Below are 17,094 nucleotides of genomic sequence, written 5' to 3' on the forward strand. Positions count from 1 at the left end.
GTGTGCTGGGATGTATTCCATTCCAGAAATCTTGCAGTATTACCCAGGAGCTGAGCTGTACTGAGCCTTGCCTGCCCCGCCTCCGCCCCGCCTCCTCTCAGTGAGTTGTACTGTATGCATTGTATTCAGGCCGTTCTCTGCCCCGCCTCCTCTCAGTGAGCGAGGACTGAAAGCATTATATCCTCACTGAGCTCACTGAAAGAAGGATGCGGGGCGGAGGTGGGGCAGAGCATGTCCTGAATACAATGCATACAGTACAACTCACTGAGAGGAGGCGGGCGGAGGCGGGGCGGAGGCGGGGCGGAGGCGGGGCAGGTCACGGCCTGAATACACACAGTACAGATCAGCTCCTGGGTAATACTGCGAGATTTCTGGAATGGAATACCACCCAGCACACACTGCGAATCGCCGAAAGACGTCATCGCCGATCGGACCCGGAAGTGAGGAGAGGAGGAATAAAGCAGAAATTAAGGTATTTACTAGCAAAAAAAAAGTTTCCATTGGTAAAAGTCGTTTTAAAGGGGATTACATAGATCTAAAGTTACGAAAATGGGTGGAACTCCACTTTAATGTTTGCCGGATCATTGTGCCCTCTCCAGCCAATATCTTATTCCTGTCACTCCTGCTGCCATCTGTATCTTTGCTACCACTCATTACCGACCTTTGGCTCATTCCTTGACTAAGCTTCTGCTTGATCCCGTTCTGCAACCACTTGGTACCGCCAACCTTTGACTTGTTTACTGACTATGCATCTGCTTGATTCCAACCTGTTATATCTTCAACTGGACCCCAGCTTGGTCACCTCCTGGTGGCGCGATCTTGAGGACCACCACCTGATACTAACATGCAGCAAAACCCATGTTCACCATCAGGAGCTCTGGTGAATACTGGTTTGTGCTTAGAATCCGCACCTCGGGTGAGCCCACAACTTATGTCAGGGGTGACCTGCCTGTATGCTTGTATTGTGCTGGTTGATGGAATCCTCTTTACTCCTATAGCTGCTGGTCTCCAGGCCTAACCCCTGACCACGACAACAGCTCTCCTGATCAAAATTAGTGAGTGAGGCATGGCACAATGTTTCTAGCAATAGATCGCTTTGTATAAAAATGTGTGCCCTGTCCTGCTCAGAATCCTACCTGCATCCTCATGCCCCACTGTCTTCTGTGCTTGCAGCTACAGTCTCCTCTTGTCTTGAGTCCTACTGTGTTCCAGAGTTCTGGAGTCTTCTTCTTGCCACCTGAGCCTCTATGGTGCTCCAGACAGGGCCAGGACAAGGGGTGGGCAGGAGGGTCAGCTGCCCTGGGCACCGTGGTAGCATGTGAGGTGGGAGGGGGGCACTACAAGGAGATTGGGGGGAGGGGATTTGTGTTAATTAGAGAAATTTGGGGAGTGTCAGGGGGTAAAATTTTTTCCAGGAGGGCAATTTGGTGGTGATTTGGGGGAATTTATGCTGGGAGGGGGATGGTGGATGGTGGAAGAGGATTTGTGCTAGGAGGGGGAATTTGAGGTGTTTGTGCTATAAAAGTAATATGGTAGAGAGTAAATCTTTTTTTAGGGGGGGAGAGATTTCTGCTAGTAGGAATGATTGGGGGGATTTTTGCTAGGAGGGGGGATTTCAGCAAGGGGTATTTATGCTTAGGGGATACAGACTAATGCTCAATTTTTTGTTTATTTTTTGGAGGGAGGAGATTTTCCCTGACACATAATGCTCATACATCTGGGGGTGGGGGCGCAATTTGGCATGTTCACCCTGGGTGACCTTGTCTCGACACTGGCTCATCAAAGCATCCTGTGCCTTCTAGCGGCTCCAGTGCATCCCTGTACACCTGCAACTCCAGTGCTTTCTTCAGAGTATCTGGTGACTTCTTATGACCCTGTTGTGATCCTTTCTGTCAGATGACTTCAGTGTACCCCTGTTTCACCAAATGACTCCTAGTGCACCCTGTAGATCTCTGTCGCACCCGTATCTTTATGCAGTCCCTGGCCATCCCTGCAGTGTACCCTCTGCAGCCTCTCTAACCTCTGATATGCTCCTTGTGACAGTATTCACCGTCACTGGAATTTAAAGACAGATAAGTAATGGTTTGGATTGCTTCATATTTGCCAGCAATATCTCCATATAGAAATATTAAGATTTATTCCCATTTGCCATGAAATCTGTAATTCCTAAATGCTGTGTATATTACATATCTTTCAATGTCAGCAAGGTTTTCCTTTTGTTTGTGTATTGGGAGGGAATGTGGATTGCCCTGTCTCATTGTTAAGTGCTAATGACCTCTCATTATTCTGTGTCTGGCTATTGTGTACATTGATTGCCCCCTGGGGGCTTCTGTCTCATTGCACATGGCAGTCCTTCTGGTCAAGCTATCGGATCAATCCCTGCTGGCTCATTTTCAAGTCCTCATTTGCATGGCTAAGGAGGACCTGAAGGAGGACTACAGGTACTTTACAATTGACCAATAGGAAAGCGGTTGTTGGGGGCGGGATGTTCCAAATTCTGTATATAAGTCTTGTTCAATAAAGTTGTTCTGGAGTTCCTTCACCCTCAATCTAGAGTTCTCTTATTGGGGGAATCTGCTGCAAGGGATTGCTATGGTCTTCCGTACTCCCTTAGAGAATCACTAAGCTCTTGTAAGAGCTTGTGTAAGAACTTGTTCTGCTGCACTCTCTGGGGAAAGAGAGGTTCACCCACAGGAACCTGGAGCCTTGTCATAGGTCCAAGGTGGGTAGGAGATTGCGAGACCCTAACCAAGCTGCGGCAGTTTGTGGGGTCTGAAGTGGTTACGGTGTCTGGTGGAGTGCTTGGAGACCCTCGGGAAGCACTAGGAGCATCTGTCAACGGAGGTACCCGGTCAGGGGTGCCCTGTTCCGTTACACTCCTGAACTGACCTGGACTGTCCTTCACCCAGTGCATATTGGACGCTGTCTGTGACACTTTGGAAAGACCTTCCCTCACTTTCCGCTGTGGGTCTGGGACTGGAAGTTAAGGGAAATTTCCCCAAAAGGTCACAGAGAGAAAATAATAGCTTCATGGGATCTCTAAACTGTCTATACACTGTTGATTTTTTTTTTTCCTTCAGCCAGCAAGATGGTGAAAGAATCATCCCTGCTGGGTCATTGTTTTCCAACAGTGACTTCTGCAGCTGTTTTAATACATGGATCAGTGGTTGTAAATAATTAATATAAGTCATTATAATTCAAAAAGGACTATTTAAAAAAAGACCAAAATCAATTCTTTGTTTACTGGATGCATGTTTTCTAAGAGCATTTAATATCTGGTAATGACACTTTAAAAGACTTTGGTTTGCAGGTAATTTTTGAACGACATCTGATAGCCTTGTGTTGAGTAATGAACTGCAAATACCAAATAGATTTGATCACTCCATTTCCTCTGTGTGGTCATTGTGGTCAGTGGTGAAAGGGGGGATAGGCACAAAAAAAAAAAAAAAAAGAAGTCCTGCAGTGACTCCCAGTTATCTTCAAGCGACTTTAGACTAGGGCAGTGATGGGGAACCTTGGCACCCCAGATGTTTTGGAACTACATTTCCCATGATGCTCCACTACACTGCAGAGTGCAAGAGCATCATGGGAAATGTAGTTCCAAAACATCTGGGGTGCCAAGGTTCCCCATCACTGGACAAGGGGTTCTCAACCTTATTGAGACTAGGACCTGGTAAATTCTTCCAAAACCTTCTTGCATTTGATGACCAACTATACAAGGTAAACCATGAGGCCATCCTTATTAGTATCTTGGGGGAGCTTGCAGGAGAAGCCCTGGGCTGCTGACAGTTTACTACTAGAGGGGGTAGAGTCAATCCGCTAAAAATGCCTATTAAGTGGTGATCTTTAATTTTTTTTTATAAGCCTTTTAATAAAAAACAGTGATAGAAGCATAATGCCATCCCTAGTAGGGATGATCGAACTTTTGAAAAGTTCGGTTCGACCATAACACTCGAACTTCCCGAAAGTTCGGCCCGGATTTCAGAACCCCATTGAAATCAATGGGACCTGAACTTCGGTAATCAAAAAACACCATTTTGAAGCCCTAAAACCCAATAAATGCCCTACAAAGTGCCTAGGATTCTGGGTCATGCCCCAGGGACTATTAATCACACAAAAAAAGGTTCTTAAAAATTGTCATTTTTGATAGCCAATTATTGAAAAAATGATTGAAAAAAAAAAAAAAGATTTCTTTGGATTTAGTGTCTGGGGGGGTCTAAAAAGTGTACCTGTGAAGTTTCAGCTCTGTAGCATGTCCAGAACCAGAAAAAAAAGATTGTTTTATAGAATTGCAGTAGAGCAGGGATATGGCTCTGCTAATTTCACACCCGGCCGATTTTGTTGCAGGCGTTTATTGGGCTTTTTTGTGGACGTCTTTGGAGGCAGGCATGACATCTGAACTTCTGTGTAGGGGTATATATACACACACACATGTATGTATATACACACATACACATATATAGGTGTCAAAGTAGCAGAACCCTATGCCTGCGCTAATGAAATAATAAACAAATGCCCCAAAAAAACGCCTGCAACAAACACCTGGGCGTTTTTGTTGCAGGCGTTTTTTTGGGCATTTTTTGGGCGTCTTTGGAGGCAAAAAGTTCGGAATTCGGCCGAATTTCGAACAGTCAATGTTCGGGTCGAACCGATGGTCGATCCGAACCGTTCAATCATCCCTAATCCCCAGTGGCCATGGTGCCCTAGGCCATAGCCTAGGGCTAAATTCTGCCCTGACACCCTGACAGTAGTGTGGTCATGGGGCTCTAGTGAGTGTTATGAAAAAAGAAGGTCTGGTGGAGTTATGAAATATTAGAGAGTCAGTGCTCATTTATTTGGAATCTTGTGTGTTTGTAGAAAGATCTTAGGATTTCAGGCTACCATCTGTAGGCAGTCAATGCTGCAAATTGGCGTCCCAGGCTTCTGATTTTACCGCTATTGTCTTTGATGTAAATGCCCCTCTCTGGAGCTCTGAGGTTATTTCACTGCTGGGTTAAAAGCTATTTGTAATCACATTTTGTTTTTCAGCTGTGATAAGATCCACAATGCTGATAATCTCCGTCTCTGTAGGCTTAAGGAACCACGGAAACTCATTTTCCTGCTAACGGACTAATGATATCACATGTGAATATAGAACCTCTAATTATATCAGTCAGGGACTCCAGAGTGTATTTGCATAAATTTGTGTCTGTCTTTGTCTTGTATTGTCTTCAGAGGTCTTGTAAACTAAAAGCATTTATCTGTTAAAGTTGACCTATCAGTAACTTAACAAGTCTAAAAGCCGTTGATGTCACAATAAACAGGAAAAGTATAACTATTGGAAAACATTTTAACGTTATTATTAACAACAGTCTTTGAGCACCGGTCTAGTCACTGTGCCAAGGCTGAATGATGCAATCTAGGTAATTTCAGCAATTTGCTGCAGGCAGGAGCAACCATTTCTTCAGTCCCCCGATCATCACACACTGGGACTTTTGTAACATTGCAACATTTTGGCAGGTGAGTGTGGAATTTGTGCTCATTCAGCAAAATAAAAGTACTTATAAGGTAAGTTACAGATGTTGATAAGTAGTCCTGGCTCACAATTGGCATTCCAATTCATTCCAAAGATGTTCAGCAGAGTTATGCCTCGTACACACGCAACGATTATCGGCCGACCGATCGGCCGTCTTTTGTCCAGAGTTTATGTTTTGTTGGTTGGAATGTGCCTGAACTGCACACAAATTTTCTCGGCCAACAAAAATCTACTTCAGAAGTGATGTCATGTGATGGTTTACTTTCCGTGTGTTTTTTCTTCTCTGAGCATGCCCAGTCTTGCTCATAAGATTTTTGTCTGCCGAAATCTGTACTGACTGACGGAAAATCGGTCGTTGTGTTGACGGCCAACAAAAATTTTATAGCCTGCACACCAGATTTTATTCGGCCGAAAAGTCGGATTTGGTTGTCGAAAGCATCATACTAACAAGCCGAAAATCGGCCGATCGGACGTTGGCCGAAAATTCATGGCTAACTATCGATGCGTGTGTACGGGGCATTAAGCTGAGGACATAGTACAGCAGAAGCATAGATATTTTTTTTTTCCTGGAGGGGTTGAGATGAAAAATGCAGCATGTATAGCATACCATCCATTGCACACTTGTGCAAATAGGTGCAGGATTAACCACTTAAGCCCTGGAAGATTTTACCCCCTTCCTGACCAGGGCCTATTTTGCGATTCGGCACTGTGTGACTTTAATGGACGATTGCGCGGTCGTGCGACGCTGTACCTAAATAAATTTGATGTCCTTTTTTTCCCCACAAACAGAGCTTTCTTTTGGTGGTATTTGATCACATATGCGATTTTTTAATCATGCCCTATAAACAAAAAAAGAGCGTCAATTTTGCAAACATAACAATATTTTTCAAATTTTTTTATATGAAATTCCCCCCCCCAAAAATGTAAAAATCAAAATTTTTTAACATTTTAGGCCAATTTGTTTTATGCTACATATGTTTGGTTAAAAAAAAAAATTGCAAAAAGCGTATTTTGATTGGTTTGCGCAAAAGTTATTGCATTTACTAACTAAGGGAAAGATTTTTGTCATTTTTATTGTTTTTTTTTATAACGAGTGATGGCGGCGATCTACGATTTTTTTTGTGGGACTGCGACATTGCGGCGGACAGATCGGACCCTTGACTGACATTTTTGACACTTTATCAGTGACATTACTACAGTAATCAGTGCTATACATATGTACTGTTACTGTAAAAATGACACTGGCAGTGAAGGGGTTAACTTTTTTTTGAGAGGGAGGGGTTAAGTGTGTCCCTAGGGGCGTGTTTCTTACTGTGATTGGATGTGGCTTGATGTGTAAAAACAGAGATCAACGGTCCTACATAGCAGAACCGTATGATCTCCATTCTTACACAGGGAAGAATGACAGGTGGCTTTGTTTACATTAGCCTCCTGCCTTTCTTCCGGTGTAACGGACGATCGCGAGTGCCCGCCGGACATCGGATCCGCCGGGCACACGCGCGGGGGGGGTCCTCAGGCGGCCCTCGCTCGCTCCCTAGAGCCTCACAGGCTAGCGACATAGCCCTACGTCGCTTTGCTTGTGAGGGGCTGACCGCCGCAGTAAATAGTCCTGCGGCGGTCGGCAAGTGGTTAATAAAGTGGATGTGGCTTCATGGTGTATGGATTCTAGTGTGCCACTTTTCTTTCAATGCTTTGCTATGGTTTTAACAAAATAGAGCTTGGAGGTACACCAAAGAGATTGTGGAAAAAAAATAAACCACATTGTCAGTGTCAGTGGAAGCAATAATAACCCCCAGCATTGGTATCAGTACCAGCAATGATAACCCCCAGCATTGGTATCAGTACCAGCAATGATAACCCCCAGCATTGGTATCAGTACCAGCAATGATAACCCCCAGCATGAGGACCAGTAGAAAACCCCAGCAAGCCCAGAATAGATAACCCCACTTCAAGTTATATAACCAAATATGATAAAACCTCAGCAAGTGTCAAGGCAAGCAATGGTAGTCCCCTGCATGTGAAAGGGCCTGCAATGATAACCCCCAGCATTGGTGTCAGTACCAGTAATGATAACCCCCAGCAGGGGCGTAACTACAGGGGTTGCAGGGGTTGCAATTGCTACAGGGCCCCATGCTCCAGGGGGCCTGTGCGGATCCCCTGTACACCTAGATAGGAGGGGCGGGGGCAGCATGTAGAGAAATCACTCTCCTCCTTTTTCCTCCTGTAGCTGCAGGAGGAAAATGGAGGAGAGTGGTTCCTCTGTATGCTGCCCCCGCCACTCCTCCTATCCAGTTCACTTGTGTTCTGCTGTCTCTGGGCCCCCGTGTGCTCCCCGGTCCCCCCCCCCCAATTTGCTCCCTACTCTCCCCTGCCAGCTGCTGCAGGGGATGTGTCACAATAGAGAACCAGAAAGGGGTCAGTAAATATGTAATTTACCAGCTCCTTCCTTTTCTGAATGGCCAGAGTCATAGTCAGTGACATTGTAAAAAAATAAAATGATAAAAAATAATACAATTAAAATACCAAAAAATAAAAACTACTGACACCAGTGGGTGAACTTCCAGGATCGCAAAGGTCACACTTGCAACTGGGCCCTGGCATTACACCACTGTGGGGAGGCCCCAAGATGGCAGGAAGGGGGCCCACTGCAGAACTTGGGAAAGGGTCCCGCTGTGGGGACAGTAATAAAGGGCCCTGCAATGAGAGTAAAGGGCCCCAGGATCAGTGGGAAGAGCCCCAGGCTTGAAGGGAAGGGCCCGGCCAGGGGTCTGGAGGGCCCTTCATGGTTTTTTGCACCGGGGCCCTGAAGGTTCTAGTTACGCCTCTGACCCCCAGCATGTGTCAGGAGGACCGGAAATAACCCCCATCAAGTTAAAGGGGGTTACATTCCTCAGTAGATGAAGTATTATTCTCCATCCCTTTAGTGGAAGCTATGTCATCTCTCCTGACACCATCAGATAGGTAATTATCGAAAACCTGTATGTATATTCTATAGAAGGCCATTACAGCCCGCTCTAACTGAAGTGAGGTGGGTATTTTTTCAGTCTTATCATTGTACGCTATAACAACGGTCACATCGTTTTTTGTACGGTATATTACACTGAGAAATGAGAATCTATATTTAATTTACAGTAATCGTTCACCCTGTTTGGTGTAAATAGGACAACAACCTAACCTAAAGAACAAACTAATTTGAGGATATATATATATATACCTCTGAGGAGTGTTTAAATAAGAAACTACGATAATGGAGATGATACTTGGACCTTCCATTTTGATCTAGTGATCCTGTGGTCTATCCTGCCATTCCTGTTTCTACATACAGTGGGGTCAGTATTAGCCACATCTAGAATATGTATATATATGTTGAGCACTACATTCTGGAAATATGTATAAAACCTCTATTATGTGATGTCAAATTATGTTTTTTGGTAGTAATTTTCTTTTTCTGGTATATACATGTTATGCCAGAAATACCGGTCTTGTCTGGTCTCTCTGGCCCTGACGAAGCCCTATGTGAAACGCGTTGGCTTGCTGGGACCCCTAGACCGTGTTTCATCAGAGACCCGCTTCAACATCTGCTTTAAGTATTGCCATTCCCAACTAGCGAATGTATTTCTGCACTGTGTTTTTTAATTTATTTGTATTCTTCATATGGGACTCCCCTTATGTCCCACTTGTACATGCTTTTTAATATGTATTAATAAACATATCTTTTATACAAACTGTTGTAGTTCGTGATCCTCCTCCTCCCAACTGGCCTAGAAAGCCCCATCTTTTTCTTTCCTGGTTTTGCTATTGCTATTAGGGGTATGGGCCGACTAACACAGTAATTTACCTTATAAACCCCCTGCAAGTGTTAGGGCCAGCAATGATAAAGCTACTGACCAGCGCCACCTGCAGTGGAGAAAACAGATTGCACCTACCCACAGGAGGAACTACAGCATCCAGTAATGGACATCGGACACACATGGAAGTGCGAAATAGCAGCAAAGCTGGTAGCTCTGCAAGACTCCGAAGAATGGATGCCATCCACCAGTAAGGTAACTATTTAATATGTTCTTTTCAGGGCTTATTTTCTCAGACAATAGGTGCAGGAACTCCCCCATCCTAAGTCACTTCGTGTCCCCGCCCCCTACCCACCTCCGAGCACTGACCCTTGGTTCCACCCTCTACCCAGCTCCCAATACAGCCAATTTTGGAGAATGTAGGGCCAAGTATTATTTTATAGTGTAAGGTTTGGAATTTGGTAATAACAAGAAAAGCAATAAAATAGACCTCCTCCCTAAACAGTAGATCCCTTCCGGCAACAATTAACCCCCAGTAACAAAAGATCCTCCACCAGCAACATTAGATTGGCATGCAAAAATAGATCCCCTCCAGCAGCCAGCATCGGTAGACCCTCTAGCACCCCTTGCCATGGCATACATTCAGTGCTGGAGGTGCCGGAACTGCGTTCCACCGCGTTCCCACAGAAAAAAATCCCTGGTTCTTTTACAGGCTGGTTCTCTTTGTTCTTTTTTCTCCTAGTGACACGGCCACTTTAATATATTGTTGGTTGGATTGTTCTATTATATTGTCCTCCACAGTAAACAGGCACTTTGTGTCCCAAGGTCACTGCAGGCAGGTGAAGGGTTCAGAAAACTTTACACGGCTCGCCAATATCAGGCCGTCATGATTAAAAGTAAACTCTCACCGACCTGACTCCTGAAATGATGACTCCAATTCATTAGGTCAAAAGCAGCTTGTAAAGATTTCATTGTAGGGATCCTAATAAAGCAGAATCCGTGAAGCAGAAGTATTGTTTCTCGATGTACCTAATGCATGTTAATGAGAGCGCTGTATAGCTGCCATTTGTTATTTGTGATAATGTACAGCCCTGGGAGAAGACAGCAAATTGGGGGAAACGGCAGAGTCACAAATCACCAGAGTCCCTTTGGGGCACCCCTGACATAGGCTCATTAATTTATATAGGGATCTGAAAAATATCAATATATCATCAATATTTACTCGGGGGTTCTAAAATGTGCAATATTTATGAGGTAAAGACATTTTCTTTATTTCCTTGTGTACAATTTCCATTGGCATTTAGTGAGGCGACTGCATTCTGTAACATTAATTAAGGCATGTGTGATGTTTGTTGTGGCACGTCTCAAGGCGAGATCACTGCTTGTTGGAAATAGGCTTAAAGCGGTATTAAACCTAAACGTAAACGCTTATTATACTGTGCAGCTTACCAATTTTTAGATGTGACGGCTGCATTCCTTTTCTTTTTTAGGCTTTCTTCTATATCCAATCTGGTTTTAGAAAAAACTGCATTAAACCTTTACACTCAGAGTCTGTGTAGTCACGTGATACGCCATTCCTCCATGCCACGTCACCACTACATCATGCCCGGAAGTCAGAAGCCAGAGGTTCGCATGAGTGTGGATGGCTAAAGGCAAGGCTGAGGGTGGGTGAAGGGGGCCCAATGCGTGACGTCAACGCGTTTCGCGTGCGTGACGCACGCTTCGTTAGGGCGCGATAATTTAGGGGTACTGGTGCGCTAGGCACAGGGTGGATGGTATTGGGCCCAATTCATGTGCGTTTGTGAGTGTATGTGGTTATGCTGCAGCAACAAGTCTACGGGTCAAAATCCAGTCTGCTGTAGATTTTTAGCAACTGTTTCATTGTCTGTCCTTCTTTTTGCACTATTAATAAATAAAGGTTTATTGCAGTTTTTTCTATAACCAGAGTAGAGCCTCTTTTTGCAACCTTTTCTAGGGGCACCAGTCTGAAACCCCCACCTTTCTTTTTTTTCAGTACCTATAGTCCTTGGTTGCCTAGGCTCCCCAGTCCATAATTGGCCGTTTGGTATATTTATATTACAGGAAGTATCATCCTCCAGCTTATTATCTTGAGGTTTTGGAGTATCCCTGACAACGTTTTTAATTTTTCATTTCTTCTATATCCATCTGGTGATCCAGCCAGTAAGTCTGTTGTTTTTTTTAAAAGAACAAGCTCTCCTGCAGATGTAGCAGTTACAGGGATGGGACAAACTATTTAACACTGACAGAGGTGTTTACAATACTCAGCATTTATTTATTTATATAAAATCCGTTATCCCCAAAAGTAAAAAAAAAACCTGTTTGCTGTTATTACTTATAAGGTGTGAGCTGGAGTTTGGCTTCAATGTGTTAGTGCAGGGGTGTCAAACTCAGTTTCATTGCGCGCCGCATCGGCATTATGGTTGCCCTCAAAGGGCCGGTTATATCTGTAAGATTAAATGTCCAGAGTACCCTACCCCTCTTACACCCTTACATGGGATATTAAGAGCCCCCCGCCATCAGAAGTCAAGAGTCACCCACCCTTCCTTACATCACAATGCACCCCCTTACCTTGTTCTACTGCCAGGAAGAAGATGTGGGTGGATCTGGGAAGAAGAAAGTGTAGGTTTTGGAGGAGAACCAGAGGAGGGCTGGAGTCAGCTTCCAGGGTCTGTTGAATGCTGAGACCAGGGGAGGCAGAGACAAGGTGATTTCATGCAGGGGCAGCTGGTGCTCCATCAGTCAGGGGGGGGGGTCGGCGGGTTCTGGGCGGCAGACGGCAGATGGACCCCCCCCAGTTTACTTACCTTTCTCCGCAGGACTGACAGGCAGCGGCGGCTTTCCCCTTAGTCTCCATGTTCCCTCTCGGCGGCCGTCTCCTCCCCCCTTCTTGGCCAATAGGATGCCTTCTCCTTTCGGCCAATCAGGAAACAGGTCTCAGGACCCACTTCCTGATTGGCCGGGAGGAGAATCAGTGTGGCAATAGTGAATATTCATTTGCTATTGTCACACAACTAGGTGGGCTCAGGGCGCAGTGCTCTGCGCCCCGAGCCCATCCTTTTTTGAAGCCTATTAGAGCCTCTGGCCCTAATCACGTACTTAAAAAAAAAAAAAATCCCCCACTGGAATCCATGCATCCGGCACCCTGCATGTAGATTAGGGGGCCGGACGCACGGATAGGGGGGCGGTGCCCCTGTGCCCCTAATGGATGAGCCGCAGCTGGTTGCACGGCTGCACAGAGAGATGCAGGATCTGTAGGAGGAATTCCTCTCTGCTGCAGACTGCTGAGAAGGGAGGGTGAGCAAAGACAAGCCTTTCTGCAGCTGCACAGAGAAATGCAGGATCTGGCAAAGGAGTTCTGTCCTCTCTGCTGCCGACTACTGAGACAAGGTGGGGGCAGAGACAAGGGGGGTGCCACAGCTGCAAGAGAGGTGCAAGGGCCACATAAAATAGCCTGGAGGGCCGCATTCGGCCCAAGGGCCTTGTGTTTGACACATGTGTTAACAGTTATTGTATCAAAATCTGCTAGTGCATCTAAGGCCGGTCAAAGAAGATTCGAATCTCGGCTGGTTCAGCAGGAACCGGACAAGGTTTGAACCTGTAATGGGCAGACTAAATGTACCAAGTTGAATAATCGATCAATTTGGGTAAAATTAGCCTGCTGCCAGCCGGATTCGCTCGTGATTATTGCAGTTGGCTGCTATAGTCGCTAGTGATAATCACTGTTTTCTCTTAGCGAGGACAGCTTCCCCCGCCTCTGGGAGAAGACAAATGCTCGGCAGGAGGTATTCCCCTGTCAACACTGTCTGTGTTGATGGGTGGAATCATGCAAATTTCTTTCCTGCATCGCGTGGTTACAGGAAAGAAATTTGCACTGTCTATGGCCTGCCTTATACTCTCCTCCCCCTAGATTAACCACTGGGCTACTGGGCACTTTCACCCCCTTCCCACCCAGGCCAATTTTTAGCTTTCAGCGCTGTCACACTTTGAATGGCAATTGTGCAGTCATGAAACGCTGTACCCAAAATAATGTTTTATCAATTTTTTCCCACAAATAAAGCTTTGTTTTGGAGGTAGTTAACCAGCACTGGATTTTTTTTTGTTTTTTTGCTAAAAAAAAAATGTAAAAAGGCCAAAGATTTTGAAAAAAAAAATGTTTTTCTTAGTTTCTGTTCGAATTTTTGTAAATAAGTAATTTTTCTCCTTTACTGGTGTGCGCTGATGAGGCTGCACTGATGGGCACTGATAGGCGGGAAAGAATGGGCACTGATGAGGTGGCACTGATAGGCTCCACTGATGAGGCAGCACTGATGGGCACTGATAGGCAGTATTGATGGGCACTGATAGGTGGCACTGATGGGCACTGATGAGGTGGCACTGATGGGCACGGGTAGGCTGCACTGATGAGGCAGCACTGATGGGCACTGATAGGCAGTATTGATGGGCACTGATAGGTGGTACTAGTAGGGACTGATAGGTGGCACTAATAGGCGGCACTTATGGGCAATGATAGGTGACACTGATGGGCCTTTAAGGGCAGCACTAATGGGCACTAAAAGGCAGCACTGATTTGCATCACTAATGTGCACAAAAGTACCTCTTTGATGGGCACAAATTGGCATCACCGATAGGCACAGATTGGTGTCACTGATTTACACAGACTGGCATCACTGCTGGGCACTGTTGGGACTGCACTGATTATCTGTACAGGTCTCCCCTGTGAGGAGATGACTCTAATCGGCTCTCCGCTCCTCACATTCTGTCAGTGTTACCAGCACTTCCATGCTTACATTTTGATTTGACACAGCCAATCACATGGTTAAAGAGCCACATCATCAGCTGTTTACTGAGATCGTGGACTCGCCATGTCCCAGGAACACAACGCGCCAAGACTGGGTGACATCATATGACGTGGGCACAGAACAAGAAGGCATCCCACTTGCCGTCATCTGTCTATATGGCAGACAGGAGGCGGTTAGCAATCCTGCTTTCCAAAGTTTCCCCCTGTGCTCCTTCATTTAGAGTGGGGGCACTCTAATACAGGGGGTCTGTTACTGGCCAGATCACCAGGTGAAAACAGAGGGAAAAAAAGACTAAAAAAAACAAATGCAGCCATCAGATCTAATAAATGGTAAGCTGCTTTATTTTTCATTTTTGGTTTTGAATCTAATACCGCTTTAAAAAGTATTTGATAATAAATGAAGGATGGATAGCAAAACAGCTTAGGAATAAATAGCAATGCATGTTAAAATGCACTGAAAATGCACAATGTGCCTACAAAGCATCGTATGTGCAAGGACGGAGATGGATAGTGGTTAATATAGCCTTAGCTGGACCACATTTGTTGAATGTGTTAGCATCATTATCATTCATGAACAGTTTATGGTCTCAAAAACGAATCCATTTTAGAATGGAAATTAACTATTGGTAAAAAAAATAATCAATCAATCAATTAAAACCTCTCTAGGCCATTGGCATACATTGCATGGGTTTAAGCTTACTCCATTGCAGCTTCAGACCTGCTTCTCGTCTGCAGATAATAAGAAGCATAATTGTGCTAACCTCAGTGTTTAATGGGAGGGTATGCCGGCTATAATCAATTGATCACTTCCAGCTGTGCCATGACAAGGTCCTCTGACACCCAAGGCAATGAAGCTGAAAATGCGTCCCCCCAAGCTGAGATGGACAGAGCTTGCATGTCTGACCCTAAGGTGGCCTACTCAGCGAAATGTTTTATGACAGTTGTTGTCCATTGGCCCCAGGCTTACTACCTTTTTTCTCTAAGGACAACTGAAAAAGATGGGGAGAGTCATTGCAACACGAATACACCAATATGATCTATCCATATACAGCGTGGTAAAGCAGAAGCAAGTCTAGGCACCCTTAACCACTTGCCGACCTCAATACATGTACATACTACTGAACATACGCCTATTTCTCTCAAATATTGTTCACAAATCTGTCTAAATCTGTGTTAGTGAGCTCTTCTCCTTTGCCGAGAGAATCCATCCACCTCACAGGTGTAGCATGTAGCACCCTCCTAGGTAGGTGCTAGTGAGAGAGTAAAGTTTTGAGCTCTGTCTGCTTACCAGAGGGGCTGCAGATAAATCTATATTGTTTTCTGCCTACCAGAGAGCAGGATCTGTTAGTGAAGTCTGCTCCAGGGGCGTAACTACAGGGGTTGCAGGGGTTGCGATTGCTACCGGGCCCCATGCTCCAGGGGGCCCAGTAGAAAACCAGTGGGTGAACTTCCAGGATTGCAAAAGTCACACTTGCGACCGGGCCCTGGCATTTCACCACTGTGGGGAGGCCCCAAGATTGCAGGAAGGGAGCCCACTGCAGAACTTGTGAAAGGATCCTGCTGCGGGACCGTAATAAAAGGCCATGCAACGAGAATAAAGAGCCCCAGGATTAGTGGGAAGAGCCCTGGGCTTGAAGGGAAGGGCCCCGGCCAGGGATCTGGGGGGGCCCTTCATGGTTTCTTGCATCGGGGCCCTGAAGGCTCTAGTTACGCCTCTGGTCTGCTCGTTGTGCTTAGTATGCAATTCATTCAGTCTGGAGAGTGTTTCATGCTGGTCCAATAGGGAGGCATGTTGGACAATGGGAGGAAACCTGACAATTGAGTGTATTGGTTTTTGATACATTCCTAATGATTGGCAGAGGGCAGGTCGCCTCAGTGCATTCTGGGATACTGTAAAGTAAGGAACACATGTGCTGAGGGGTCTTTGGTTAGAGAGCGGAGTCCCAGAGGGAGGGGGTGGCTGCCTCCTCCTCTGTAGAGATGCCATGCGGACGCTGGAGGTCGTCCTGAGAGCCAGAGGAGTGGTTAAGAGGAGCTGAACCCAGAGGTCCAGGGAAGCTGACTGAGGGGAGATACTTGAGACCCTGTGGCTGCAATATTATGAGTACAGGGACTCGTGTCAAGGGGCCTGACCTGAGGGGGGCCACCCCTGCTCATAGGATAGTCAGTGGACCGGTGTCAGCAGAGAGAGAGGATACTAGGGAGAGTGTCCTGAAGATAAGAGATTGTCCACCAAGTCGTCTTGAAGGAACCAAGAGACTAAATTCCTATTCATCCAAAGTGGCAGGATGAATTAACAGCCTGGCTGTTCCACATCTAAAAGTAGAGAAGATAGAAGTCCTCAAATACTGTGAATAGTTAATAGGAGTATCCCATTATTTCCTTATCCTATCCCCATTAAAAAGTAAACAACAAAACAACCAAATACCCCTGGACTGATTATTGAAGTGTGAGCCAAGAGGGATAAGGTATTTACATTTGCTGGTACTTTACTTGTGCTGGTAACCAGGGGATCCACAGAGTGAATATCTAGCAGCTCTTACGGGGGCAGTGCTACAGGCAAATCAAGACGCTGATTAGACAGCATAATTATTGCACAGGTGGGCCTTAGGCTGGCCACTCTAAAATGTGCAGTTTTATCACACAGCACAATGTCACAGATGTTGCAAGTTTTGAGGGAGCGTGCAATTGGCATGCTGACTGCAGGAATGTCCACCAGAGCTGTTGCCGGTGAATTGAATGTTCAGTTCTCTACCATAAGCCGTCTCCAAAGGCATTTCAGAAAATTTGGCAGTACATCCAACCAGCCTCACAACCGCAGACCATGTGTAACCACACCAGCCCAGGACCTCCACATCCAACATCTTCACCTCCAAGATGGTCTGAGACCAGCCACCCAGACAGCTGCTGCAACAAACGGTTTGCATAACCAAAAAATGTCTGCACAAACTGTCAGAAACCCTCCCAGGGAA

General features: G+C 45.7%; 1 long non-coding RNA gene across 1 annotated transcript in view; it reads right to left on the minus strand.

Annotated features, from left to right (window-relative positions):
• Positions 1-9,638: 9,638 nt before the first annotated feature.
• Positions 9,639-17,094, minus strand: part of LOC309564927 — a 1,622,900-nt gene continuing 1,615,444 nt past the window's right edge. The window contains exon 3 of the long non-coding RNA XR_014225768.1: positions 9,639-9,685. This is a non-coding gene — a long non-coding RNA (uncharacterized lncRNA). The remainder of the gene's footprint in view (positions 9,686-17,094) is intronic.

Source organism: Pelophylax lessonae (assembly GCF_965119305.1).
Source record: "Pelophylax lessonae genome assembly, chromosome: 10".
Classification (NCBI taxonomy): Eukaryota; Metazoa; Chordata; class Amphibia; order Anura; family Ranidae; genus Pelophylax; species Pelophylax lessonae.